Genomic DNA, 14,855 nt, shown 5'->3' on the forward strand with positions numbered 1-14,855 from the left:
ACCAAGCACATTTGCATGGTTATTCACATCTTGTTTGTGATCCTCGGCATCCCAGTCACAAATAGAAGAGCATAATCTGAGAATAAAACATGCCATTGAATAGTTTCAATGTATCTCAAAAGAATTAGGAATTTCACTTCGTTTGTTTCGTCTAATGGTGGAATTGGTGAATCGTCATTCACCTACCTTTATGAAATTTGCACTTGGATCTCGGCATCCCATTTCTAAGTTGTGAATCTTCATAGTTGGATCCTAACCTTGATACTATATCTTTGGGTTATTCTATTAAGGTATCTTGAAATCTAACTAAAACTTTCTTTCTTTTCAGATGTCTACTCCTGGAAACACTTCTGCTTCGTCCTCCTCCAACCAAAACTTCTCTTTGCTCAATATATGCTCCAAAGTCGTTATGGATGGCTCAAACTATAACGATTGGATACGCAACATCAAGATGGCTCTTCGTTTCGAGAACAAAGAATATGTTCTTGAAAAGGAGCTCAAAGAGCTTGATGAGAATGAAGCTACTCCTGAAGATCTTGCTGCCTACAAGAAACATTACGATGATGCTACCAAAGTGGCATGCATCATGGTGGCAACTATGTCCCCAGAACTGCAGAGGTACTATGAGGACTACTGGCCTTTCGAGATGAACAAGGACCTTATGGAAAAGTACCATAAGCGAGCTCGTCAAGAAAAGTTCGAAGTAGTCAAGTCACTCATGGCTTGCAAGATGAAAGATGGGGAGTCAGTTGTGTCACATGTGCAAAGAATGCAACGCTACATAGAGCGTTTGGTCAAGCTCAATATTCACTTTGATGAGGAATTGGCCATTGACATGGTCTTGAACTCACTTCCTGAATGTTATGGTCAGTTTATTCTAACTTACCATTTGAACAATACTGAGCAGACCTTGGCCCAATTGCACAACTTGTTGCAGACAGCTGAGGCAGGGATGAAAGGTAAAAGTATACCCTCCACACCTGCTAGTGCCCCTGTTTTGGCTATTGGACAGGGAAAGGGGAAAAAGAGGAAAGGTCCTCCCAAGCAAAACTGGAAGAGCAAGGCTCAAGCTGGGTCATCTAGTAATGGCCCAAAGGCTAAGCCCAATGGTTCCACTCCCCATGTTTCTGATCCAAAAGAGGCAGTTTGCTTTTACTGCAACCAAAAGGGGCATTGGAAGAGATCTTGCCCACAGTATCTGCAAGATATCAAGGATGGCAAAGTGAAGCCATCTTCGGCAGGTATTTACACTATTTCTGCTAATAACTCATTATCTTCTCGTTCATGGGTCCTTGATACAGGATGTGGTTTTCATATCTGTTCTGATTTGCAGGGTCTAAAGGAAAGTGAGGAGATAGAGCGAGGAAGGATAAACCTGATCATGGGAAACAGAAAGTCTTCACCAGTAACCAAGATCGGAGTTTATCAGCTTCTGCTTAGTAATGATGTTAGATTAGATTTAATAAATTGTTGCTATTCGTCTGAGATGACGAGAAACATTATTTCATTTCATGCATTGTTCAGACAAGGTTTTACATATTCTTTTAATGATTTGAATGGTTCAATTTCTGTTTATAAGAATGGTGTTTTTATGTTTGAAGCTTTGCCTTGTAATGGTGTGTATGAAACAGTGACTTGTGTTGATAGCCTAGGAAATAGTGTACTTAATATTGACTTGTCTAATAGTGTAGACAAGGCATGCTTGTGGCATTGTCGTCTTGGACACATTAACAAGAAACGCATAGCCCAACTCCAAAAGGATGGAGTGTTGGAATCATTTGACCTAAAGTCAGATGATATGTGTGAGTCTTGTCTTTTGGGAAAGATGACAAAATCACCATTCACAGGGTCTTGTGAAAGAGGTGAAGGTCTGTTGGATCTCATACACACGGATGTGTGTGGACCCTTCAGATCAACTACAAGAGATGCTAATCGATTCTATGTGACCTTCACTGACGATTATAGCAGATATGGATATATCTACTTGATCAAACATAAGTCAGAAACTTTTGAAAAGTTCAAAGAGTTTAAGCATGAAGTCGAAAATCAATTGGGTAGAAAGATAAAGATACTTAGATCCGATAGAGGCGGGGAGTATCTTAGTATCGAGTTTAACGACTATCTGAAAGAATGTGGGATAGTCTCACAATTGACTCCTCCTAGGACACCACAGTTAAATGGTGTAGCTGAGAGGCGCAATCGAACCTTGTTAGACATGGTTCGTTCTATGATGAGTCGGGCTTCGCTTCCTATTCACTTCTGGGGGTATGCCTTAGAGACAGCCGCCCACATCCTCAATCTTGTCCCTACAAAGAAGGTTGCCAAAACACCTCACGAAATGTGGACAGGGAAAGTTCCCTCGTTAGCACATATTAAAGTCTGGGGTTGTGAAGCTTTCGTAAGACGAGAGACTCACGACAAGCTAGCAGCTAGAAGTGAGAAATGTGTTTTCATTGGTTTCCCAAAGCAGTCTTTTGGATATTTGTTCTACAGGCCTAGTGAGAACGTGGTCTTTGTAGCACGAAGAGGAGTCTTTCTTGAAAGAGAGCTCATATTCAAAGAGGACAGTGGGAGCACTATTGACCTTGAAGAAATTCAAGAGTCAGCCAATGAAGGAACCTTAGATGACACTAGCACTCAACCAGAGGAAACAGTTCCTGTTGAACCAATTGATAACTCATTACCTCTTAGAAGATCCACTAGGGTGAGTGTGCCACCTGAGTTGTATGGTTTTCATATTACTTCAGATGGTGACACATTCATAAGTGACAGAACACTGGTAAACTTAGATGAACCAGTCACTTATAAGGAAGCAATGGCAGGCCCAGAGGCTTCCAAGTGGAAAGAGGCAATGGACAGCGAGATTAAGTCCATGTATGACAACCAAGTTTGGAATTTGGTTGATAGTGCACCAGGTCGCAAGACAGTTGGGTGCAAATGGATCTTCAAGAAGAAGACAGACATGGATGGGAATGTGCATACATTCAAGGCTCGACTGGTTGCAAAAGGTTTTACTCAAACCCCAGGGGTTGACTATGATGAGACTTTTTCGCCAGTGGCTAAGATTAAATCTATTAGGATATTGCTCGCCATAGCTGCCTTTCATGATTATGAAATCTGGCAGATGGATGTCAAAACTGCTTTCCTTAATGGGAAGTTGGCTGAAGATGTTTACATGAGTCAGCCAGAGGGTTTTGTTGATGCAAAGTTTCCCAATAGAGTGTGCAAGCTTGAGAAATCCATTTATGGATTGAAACAAGCATCTCGCAGTTGGAATCTTTGCTTCCATGAGAAAGTCAAAGAGTTTGGTTTCTCTAGAAGTGAAGATGAGTTTTGTGTGTATATCAAGGCTAGTGGGAGTATAGTAACTTTTCTGGTGTTATATGTCGATGACATATTACTCATTGGTAACGACGTTCCAACCTTGAAAGAGGTTAAGTCTTGGCTTGGAAAGTGTTTTTCAATGAAAGACCTTGGAGAAGCTGCCTATATTCTTGGGATTAGAATATTGAGAGATAGAAAGAAGAGACTGATTGGACTTAGTCAGAGCACATACTTGGATAAGGTACTAAAGAGGTTTAGTATGGAAAATTCCAAGAAGGGAGAGCTACCTATCCAGAGCAATACCAAATTGAGTAAGACTCAATGCCCGAGTACAGATGTTGAAATAGATGACATGAGTCGTGTACCTTATGCTTCCGCTGTCGGATCGATCATGTACGCTATGACATGTACTCGCCCTGATGTGGCATTTGCTTTAAGCATGGTCAGTCGCTATCAGGGAAACCCAGGTAGAGCTCATTGGATAGCAGTTAAGAATATACTCAAGTATTTGCGAAGGACAAAGGACTGGGTTCTTGTGCTTGGTGGCAGTGATACTTTGAGAGTAGATGGTTACAGTGATGCCAGCTTTCAGACGGATAGAGATAACTTCCGTTCTCAGTCGGGCTGGATATTTTTACTGAATGGAGGAGCAGTTACTTGGAAGAGTTCCAAGCAAAATACGGTAGCTGATTCTACTTGTGAATCAGAGTACATTGCAGCAAGTGAAGCGTCGAAAGAAGCAGCTTGGTTGAGGAACTTCATCGGGGATCTCGGAGTTGTTCCAACCATCCAGGAGCCTATGGAACTCTTCTGCGATAATGAAGGAGCGGTTGCCTTGACAAAGGAACCGAGAGATCATGGTAAGACCAGACATATCGACAGAAAGTACCATTTCATTAGACATAGAGTTGAAGAAGGCCATCTTATAGTAAAGAGGGTGTCATCTGAAGATAACCCAGCAGATCCCCTCACAAAGGGTCTGAGTAGGGCTAAGCATATTCAGCATGCTCGGAGCATAGGACTGAAAGATGATATTAGTTTTAGTAGTTAGATTAGTTTTTGAAACTTGTAACAAAGTAAATGTAATTGACTTTTGGTGATTAAATAATAAAGTATTATTTATGAGTTTGGCTACTACCTTTTGTCGATTGTTTATTATTGTGTTTCATTTTTTTTTGCATGTTTTACTTCCTGAATAATGAGATTATTCAAACTCCACAGTCGCTCGTACTCTTGGAAGTAAGTAGTGAATTAAGACTGTCATGAATTGGATTGCAGATTGTCAAAGGATAGACATGGCAATAGAATTGCTGCAATGTTCATGAGTACTCAGAAATTGAGATTTGAGTATTGGATAAACCCTCGCTCAGAGTATTACTTCATGGAATTCATCACGAGTAATACTGAGACGATAATATCTTATAATCTTGAAACGAAGATATATGAGTTGTAATTTACAAGTCGGTTGTGCATTGGTGATACGAAAACGCATCAGTAACTTGGTGTTATAAAACGTATTGTCATGCATAATTTGATGAGTAAAAGATACAAGCATATGAGTCAACGTTTATTCGTTCCTTTTGCCCTAACAGGAAAAGCGATATATGTGGGCCCCTCGATGATTTGGTGTTGACTTATGTGCTGGGCCCAGCCAGGACTAAATTGATGTGTTCGATTAGAAGTCCTACATCATCACAAATCAGGAATCGGGAAACATAGATTCTGGACAAACAAATTGATTACATTCCATGTTTTTTGTCTGGGGATATCAAGCAGAACGAAGGGTTATATAATCACTTATCTTAGGACACGTAACTGACTGGGTCAGAGTTCGGCAGCAGCTTTTGGAAGCTACAATTTGCTGGTCAAATTTAGAAGGCATACTAGCAGTTATAGTTACAGACTTATCCAAGTGGGAGACTGTTGGATTAGGTGTCTAAGCCCATAACTATAATTGGTATGTACTTGAATTGATAGCAGCACAGTCCTTTTGGGTTGCCCTCAACCTAGCAACTGGACAAGGAAATTATGAAAGGAGAGATATTAATTTATAAGATTAATAAATTAATATATATATATATATATATATATATATATATATATATATATAAATGATTTATTAATATGTTAATGGATTAATATATTAATTAGAAATCATTATGTTTAATTAATTGTTAGCCAGAAATTAATCAGAATTGATTTTGGGGTTAAAAGAATTAATTATAAGGTGCAGGGACTAGTTTGCAATTATCTAATAGTTGAGTGGAAGGCTCTAGAACCCCCTTGGAAGAGGGTGGACGAAATCTTTAGGGGAAACCCTAATAATTTCGTCCATAGGGGCTTGGATAAGGCCCTTGGGTTTGCTTAGGCCCTAAGCAAAGGATAACTAGGGTTTCCCTTAAACCCTAGATCCCTCAGCTATATAAGGAGCCTCCTGGTTCATGTTTTTGGTCACTCTTTCTTTTGAAGAAACCCTAAGGCCGAGATTTTGCATACTCCCTCTCCTCTCTCTCTCTTCTACTTTCCTTCTTGCTAGTTTGGGTGTGACTCCATTAGAGGCATTACACTTGTGGTGCTAAAGCTTCCAAGAAGATCAAGATCAAGATCAAGGGAATATCAATTGTTTGCTATAACAATTGAAAGGTATGTAAACCCTAAACCCTAGTTTACTATTTTCGATAATAGCCTCTCTCCTCTAGGGTTCTTGTATTGCAATTCAAAGTTGTATGTTCAATAGTTAAAACATAGATCCAAAGTAGGTTGCATGTGAACTTAGGAATTGTTTTTCTAGTTTATTTGTTTTACCTAAAACCCATCACGGATTTGGCAGGTAGATCAATGTTCCTTATCTTTTTCTAAGGTCTCCATTAGTTGGAAATTGGAGCAATAACAAGCTTTTTGGAATTGGGATCCGCTAGGGTTTTAGATGAAGGTTTCAACACGATTACACCTCTGAGAAAGTATTCTTCTACAAATGTTGTCCTTCCAAAAGTTGCTTAAAGCTTCCGTTAGTTTACAAATAAAATCAAATGCTACAAACATCAACGATTCCTATGTGAAAACCAAGAAACCTGGTGATTTGAGAGAGAGAGAGAGAGAGAGAGAGAGAGAGAAGGTGGGCCCCTTCTTGTTATTTTAATTATTAAAATAAAAAAATTATTATTAGATTTAAAAAGAAATGAAAGAAAAATGAAAAATAAATACCTTAAGGGTATAACAGTCATTTCACAATTCGGAAGGACCAAAAATGCAACGAAACTAGCTCAAAAGGACCATGAAGCCAAAAAAGTCAAGGTTTGGACTAAACCTCAGAAAAAATGCATACCACATGGACCATTTTTGCAATTTGTCCATTTAATAAATACATCATGCACTAATCCTAGGGCTAATCACCTATTTTATTTGATATAACAAAGTTATACCTCTTATTTTAGAGAAAATCTCATAAAATGGCCATCAATAATGTTTTATTTATTTTTTGTGTCATTTGTAAAACCCGATCTTAACGTATCAATCGAAATCACTAGAATTGGTGAGGAATCCCAATCTAATGATTAACGCAAAATAATTATAACGAGTTAAGAACACAATCACAATCTTCAATGGTTTCAATGCATATAATTATAGATTATAATTGTTTGATACATAAACCCTTTCCTCTCTGTTTCTATGAAGCACACACGAACTCTATGATTGACTCTTTATCATCACGGCTGAAACAATACAATATATATACCTAGACCTAATTACAAAGGCCCATCCCAAAACCTCAACCGAAATCCTCAATAAGCCCACCGAAATCACAAGGTGATTTCGGTCCAAACACCACTGAAAACATGGTGTTTTCGATCCTAGACCGAGAACTCTAAAAGCTATCAAAAGTAAAGTATAAACCACAAATCATGTCCTAACAATCTCCCCCTTGGTTTATAGCTTTCTTTTCTTTTCAATCTTCTCTTTGTTCTTGACTTTTAGCCTTTATCTTCGATTTCTTCACAATTTCAAGATGAACATATCAATTTCTACATGAATGACTTTATCTTGAGCAGTTGGACTTCCTTTTAAAAATTTGACTTTGAACGCACATTAGGTATAGAGGCTTGTTGTAAAGGTTCTTGAAAATCAGCACTTTGAGCTTTGAAATACTTCAGATATAATTACAGAGATACCGATTCTTTTGGATCACTTCAACAGGTTCATAAATAGCAGCAAATTGATTGAGGAGGCTTCAATGCAATTTGTCACATAACTTCAAATACAACTTCACCTTGCTTCTGGGGTTGAAAGATTGAGTGTTGAAAAATAATCTTCACTTCCAGTTCCTTCGAATGAATATTCTTTAATGATCACAAATGTGTCTTGAAAAGTAACCATGACTAAAAGGTCCTTGTGGATCACAAAGTCATAAAGACCCTTCTCACCACAGTTGTTCAAGGACCCAGCCTTGGCTCAGAAGGAGACTACTCGCAGTATCTGTGTGAACACGGAGGAACGCACTGCGATTTGTTGAGTGTCGGAGAACTACTCGTGGCTATTTTTGATGTTAGCCCCTGCATATCCTAGATCAAAGATCTCAATACAGTTTTTCAAGTTAACAAGTTAACTTGGCCCTTGGCGAGACGTTCAATGGTATCCGAATCTCAATTGAGTGTACCATTCTAGTGCTAGTGAGAGTTGATTAGGAATAACTCACAAAACCATCCTGTGACAAAAATATCTGAAGACATGTTTCTACATTTTAGCATGACACAAGGTCAAGGCCCTTTGGCGGGACGTTCAGAGATAATCGTGCCTTGCGAGGTACATCACCGTAGTGCCAATACCGTTAATTTTTTACCTGCGAAGAATCTATCCGAGAATACATTTGAATCTCCGCAGTTTTTCATGACAAAGAGATTGTCAAGACCCTGGGCAGGATGTTCAGCAATATCTATTTCCCGGTTAGGTGAATCGCCCTGGTGCCATGACAGTTCTTAGGTAAAGATAACTGACATGACCAATTTCACAATCTATACAGTTTCAGACTTTCAATTCCTCAAATACGACAGTTCTTAGAAAGAAACTACCTAACTGACAGTTTGTACATTTTCATGCCTTCAATTCCTTTCAATATCTCTTTTAGCACAGAAAATTCTGACACAGTCTTCTTGAGTCTCTTCTTCTTTTGAATTCACGTTTTTAAGACAAATGAATTTTTTGAGATAAAATTAAAAATATAATAAACTTAGCACACAATAAAAATGACTAAGAGTGTAACACCCAAAAATTTCATGCCAAATTAAAACTTTTTCAAAAACATTTAAAACCATTTGTCATTACAAAGTTTGTTTTCAAAATATCTAATATCAGAGTTTTCCTAGAAACATAAACAAATCACGAGGAGTTGTATGATCATATCTTCGCCTTGCCGCGATCCCCTGATGTATCTGAAACAATAAACTGAAACTGTAAGCTCGAAAGCTTAGTGAGTTCCCCCAAAATACCAACGCCATACCAATATAACCACCACAAATAACAATTACAGATCAGCATGCATAATGAGCCTTCAGCCTGAGTGGACCGCCTCACAGGCCTACAGCCTATCTGGACCGCTCCCGAGCCTTCGGCATGACTGGACCGCCTCGCAGGGCCTACAGCCTATCCGGACCGCTCCCCGGGTATGTTGGCCTACAGCACAAAGCAGGACCGCCTCAACCCAACCCCCAATCAACAAACATGTGTACATAAATACCATACGCTAGCTCATATCATATAACAGTCAAACCGATCTAACAGATCACTAATCATAGCAACATCCCAATAACCGGGATACAGACCTAACCGGTCACTAACATAGCATTATCCTATAACCACGACGCTGACCTAACCAGGTCACTAAGCATAAGCATACCATCATCCTAACTACCAGGATGTAATCAATAAACATATCAGGCCATAATCCCGATACAATATATAAAGGGCCGGCCTTGGTGCCTTAGACCCTGTTGATATAGTGAGGATAAATCACCTTGCAAATGTCGACTCGAAAGATAAGTTCGCCCTCTCGAATCACTGCCGAAAAACCCACCACCTATAATCGCCATACAACCATGTTCATAAGTTCCCAAAATGCCCCCAAAAGTCCATAAGTTAACCCATGGTCAAAGTCAAAGTCAATTGCCAAGGTCAACAGTCCATGTTGACCTGAACTCATCGAGTGTAACTAGACACTCGCCGAGTTCCTTGCATAATTAACCCTCTCGCCAAGTCACTCTACTGACTCGCCGAGTTTACGACAATATTCATCGGACTCGCCGAGTTGTTCATCCAACTTGTCGAGTTCATGACCATCTTCATATGACTCGCTGAGTCTACCATGCGACTTGCCGAGTCCCTTTAATCCTCCATCCTTATAGGTGCTTTCTAATCCATGCAAAGGCTCCATATTGCAGATCTAAGCTCCTAAGGCATGATTATCACGTAAAGTTGCAAACTTTATGTGCATGCACGACGATAATGCCCCAAAACAAGCTAAAGGAGTGGCTTAAGGTAGAGGAAAGGTCATAGCTTGACAAATACTGATACTTTATGACAAAGAGGGACTAAAGGAGTCCAGATCTGAGGTTGCAAACCTCAGATCTTAACCTAAAATGGAGAACCACCTCAAAACCCCAAAAAGGGCTCTAAACCCATAAATGAAGAGATCTAACTAAAGGAGAGTCAAGGTAGCAACTTGTTACCTTCAAAACAGAGCCAATACAAAGAAGAATCCGGATCTACAACAACCCCTTGCTTCAAACTTCTTGAACTCCAAGCCCCTTTTCTCCAAAGATCTTCTTTCAAGATAAGAAGCACACAAAAATAGAGGGAAATCACAATTAGGGTTTCTGAATTCGAGGGAGGCAGTAAGAGAGGTTAGGGGGAAACAAGTGATCCTTAAATAGGGTGCAAAACCTCAGAAATTAGGGTTTCATCCTCCAGCTCCTACTCGTCGAGTCCCTTCTTGGACTCGGCGAGTAGGTCACTAAAAACTCGCGGACCAACCCGCTGCTACTCGACGAGTAGGGCAACCAACTCGTCGAGTAGACCTTTAATCAAGAAAATTCTTATATAAAATCGATACCTGAGAATTGGGGCGTTATAATTCTCCCCCACTTGAACTAGACTTCGTCCTCGAAGTCTGTCGCGGCGAACAACTCCGGATAGTGCTCCCGCATCTCTGCCTCTGGCTCCGACGTCCACTCGGACCCCCTCCGATGCTCCCACTGTACCTTCACCAAAGGTATCTCCTTGTTCCGTAGAATCTTCGCCTTCCTTTCTAATATGGCCACAGGCCTCTCAACATAGTTCAGGCGCTCATCGACCTGAATGTCATCCAGTGATACCACCGCCTCCGGGTCCATAACGCACTTTCGCAATTGCGAAATGTGGAAAGTGCTGTGAATCCGACTAAGATCCTCCGGAAGCTCTAACCTGTATGCCACCTTGCCAATTCTGGAAATGATCCTGAACGGTCCAATATATCAGCGACCCAATTTTCCGATCTTCCTGAAGCGGATCACACCCTTCCAGGGCGAGACCTTCAGGAGTACCATATCACCGACCTGAAACTCTAACTCAGATCGGCACCGGTCGGTGTAATTCTTCTGCCGACTCTGAGCGGTCTGCAGCCGCTGCCTAATCTGCTGAATCTTCTCGATAGTCTACAAGACTACCTCCGTCCGACCCATCACCCTGTGTCCGACCTCACCCCAACAAACCGGGGTGCGAAATCTCCACCCGTACAACAACTCGAAGGGCGGGGCGGCAATGCTGGAATGATAGCTGTTGTTTTAGGCGAACTCTTCAAGGGGTAGGTGGGAATCCCAGCTCCCATCGAAGTCAATGACATACGCCCTCAACATATCCTCGAGGGTCTGAATGGTCCGCTCGCTCTGGCCGTCGGTCTGCGGATGAAACGTTGAACTAAAGTGTAATCGCGTGCCCAGTTCCTCGTGGAACTTCAGCCAGAAACGGGAGGTAAATCTAACATCTCGGTCAGAGACAATGGAGACCGGAACCCCATGGTGAGACACGATATCGCGGACATACATGTCGGCCAACCTCTCGGCCGACGAACTCTCCCGAATTGCCAAGAAATGAGCACTCTTGGTCAATCGATATACGATGACCCATATAGCATCAAATCCCTTCGCCGTCCTCGACAACTTGGTAATGAAATCCATCGTGATTTGTTCTCATTTCCACATGGGAATCTCCAGGGGCTGCAGCTTGCCATGCGGCCTCTGATGCTCGGCCTTGACCATCCTACAGGTCAAGCACCTCTTGACGTACCAAGCGATTTCTCGCTTCATGCATGGCCACCAGTAGCTCAAACTCAAATCCATGTACATCTTGGTGGTGTTGGAATATTGTCCAAGGTCATTAACTATTGGTAATATTTCTAATAATAGCAGGGTCCTTTTGGGTTGCCCTCAAGACCCAAATTGAGTAGATTAAATAAAGGAGAAATTGGTTTATTAATTATTATAGTTAATAATTAATTAGAAACTAATTGGAAATATATTTTGGGAATTAATTAACAGTTTAATTAATTAAAGGGTTGAATGTTCATTAATCGATAGTTGGTTAATCAGGAATGTTCCAGAACCCTTATGGGATTAGGGTTGGATGAAAATCACTCCATCCCACATGGGAAAGGAGTGAAATTTTGTGGTTATGCTCCCATCCCACATGGGAAGGAGTACTAAACCTAAGGAGGCATCCAAGGCTATAAATAGGGCCTTAGAGATTTCATTCCTCCTTGCACCTTGGCTTGAAGTTTCGCCAACCCTTCTTCCTCCCCCTCTTAGGGACGATTTCTAACCCCTTTGGGTTTGTGAAATTGACCCTTCCCCTGGTTATTTTTATTCCACTCTTTGGTGTCATTGGGTGTGATACCATTAGAGGGATTCTGGTTTGGGTCCTTTCATCCAAGCAACTTCATGGAGGATCAAGATCAAAAGCATGGAGATCAAGGGCTACATAAGAGGTATGTTTTCTTACTTATGTTTTAGTTTTCTAGGATTGATGTAATTAGCATGAAGCCATAGATCCATAGGATGCATGTACACTTAGGTATATCGTTGTTTCGATTTTTCCGCTGCCTAGTTTTAGAGTGTATTTGATGCATAGAAAACCCAACAGTGGTATCAGAGCCATTGGTTCATTGTTACTTTCACCCTAGATCCATGTTTTCTATAAAAACTTGTTTGAAACTGAATGGAAGAAGATTAGATGAAAAATTCGTAATTGATAAAAACCTTAGTTGTAGCTCACGACGTGAACTAGGAGTTCACGACGTGAGCTCAGCAGAATTTAGGGTTTCAGATTTTTGCCATTTTTTAAATATGAAGCTTTATAAAATATGGATAAATACCTAATTTTAATTGTTTTTTGAATCTGGAAAGTTGATAAATATTATTTAAATGTGTTTATTTGAATTTGAATATTTATTTGATAATGGATAAATATTATTTAAATATGTTTATTTGAATTTGAATATTTATTAATTGATATATATTATTTAAATATGTTTATTTGAATTTGAATATTTATTTGTTATTTAAATAGTGAATTTAAATATTTAATATTGTTTATAATATGGATTTTTAAATTTGAATATTAACCCCTCATGATTTATTAACTGTTACATTGCGTCCTCGCAATTAATTAGAATTAATAATAGACAACTAAATTTAAAGAGTTTTAAATTTACCCCTTGTATTTATATATATTAGAATTGTGTCTACTAGATGTATAAGAAAGTTACAACATGCGCCCTCGCGTGTTTAAATATTGACATTGTCAGTCTTACCTCGACTAGGCTCACCCGTTCTAATGTAAGGGTTTAAGGAGGTCTCTTCGATTCCTAATGAGGTCGGTTTTTAATATGCTTCGCGCTTACCACCCTCACCGCCCAATTGCATTTTGAGAATGGAGTTACCGAAAGGGTTTGATAGTGATAATGGTCAATCTAAAAGTATTCTAAATACAAGTATAAAACAAAATCTCGCTTTATTAATAGAATGTGAGTTTATATTATCCATGAAAATTGCACATTCTCTTTATATTCTGTTGGTGGAGCTCGTGTGGTTAACCGGCACATCAATCTAGGATATAGTTGAGAATGATATGGAACTCGCGAATCTCAAGCGTAACTTGAGCCGGGGACTATGCGATTTTGCAAGGTTAATTCTCAATCTATTTAATGTGAATCTTATGTTATCCATAAAAGTTTCACATTCTCTTTATAACTTGTTGATGGAGCTCACGTGGTTAACCGGCACGTCAATTTGAGATTATAGGTAGAGAATGATGTGGAACTCGCGAATCTCAAGCGTAACTTGAGTCGGGGACCATGCGATTTTGTATGGTCGATTCACCATCTGTTCAGTGATCCACGGCGACCCCGTCATTGAATTTGAGATGAACATAATCCGAGGTTAACATGCCATTGATAGTCAATGAATCTCAAAGATCAAGGAGTTTCGTGGTGATCGAAATTGGCAAAGGGCTTTGCCTACCTAAATAACTTTATGGTGTGTTTACGGCATCCCTTTACACATCATAGAGCCAAATATGGATCCTAGCCTTCTAAAATAATTTTATTTAAGGTGATTATTTTCTAAGGATAAGTAAAACAAACTATAATGGAATTTTATTGAATGGTGTCTATAACCTTATCTACTAAAATCTATTGCTATAAAACCTTTGAAAGGATTAGCTATGAGGATGATCAATCTTGACAAATTCGTAGTTTGGGAGTAGTTCTCATAAACGAAAGGAAAGATCATGCCTTTGTTAAAGCTCTTCCTAGGTTACCTCAAACATTGCATTCTAAATTGTTAGAAAGAGCAATTATCAAATGTACGTTGTAAATTGACATATTGAAGTAAAATGGAATTTCCTTGAGTTAGGAGTTGACTAGGGTTAGTCAACTAGCTAACATGTACATATGATAAGTTCATTTTGATTTTGATATGAACAACTTGGGATGACCATGAAGGAGTTGTGTAGCATGTTGAAGTTTCCTTTTGGAATTAACATGGCAATCATAGAAACTCATACTTCAAAACACTCCCATATTTTACTATCAATAATAGAAGTGTCAAGAAGAAGAAAGTCAATTGTACATGGTTTAAAAGGTGATTAGTGTTGGTATACCTAATCTAGGCCCAAATACCTAGGACAAAGAAAGGCTTATTCTGAGACATGTTCTGATAGCTATTTGTTTCCATAACAAGAAAAGGACTAAGAAAGCAAATTTGCCCAAATGTATATTTGAGGTGGAAGGACTTGAACATGAAGAAGTTAAATTTGATCATGGATCACGAGCCCTTGCTACTTTCCATTGGATCAAAAGATAAATAGTTCTTCCATGTTTGGTATTCAATCAAATATATGGATTTATAATGCCATCAAAACATTACTTCTAAATCTTGAGTATTTTACTAAGGATTAAGTATTGACATTTGCAAGAATGTGCAGTTACTAAAATGAAGTAAGAAGAC

This window comes from Lactuca virosa, chromosome 6 (assembly GCF_052849685.1).
Source record: "Lactuca virosa cultivar CGN04683 chromosome 6, Lactuca_virosa_CGN04683_v6, whole genome shotgun sequence".
Taxonomy (NCBI): Eukaryota; Viridiplantae; Streptophyta; class Magnoliopsida; order Asterales; family Asteraceae; genus Lactuca; species Lactuca virosa.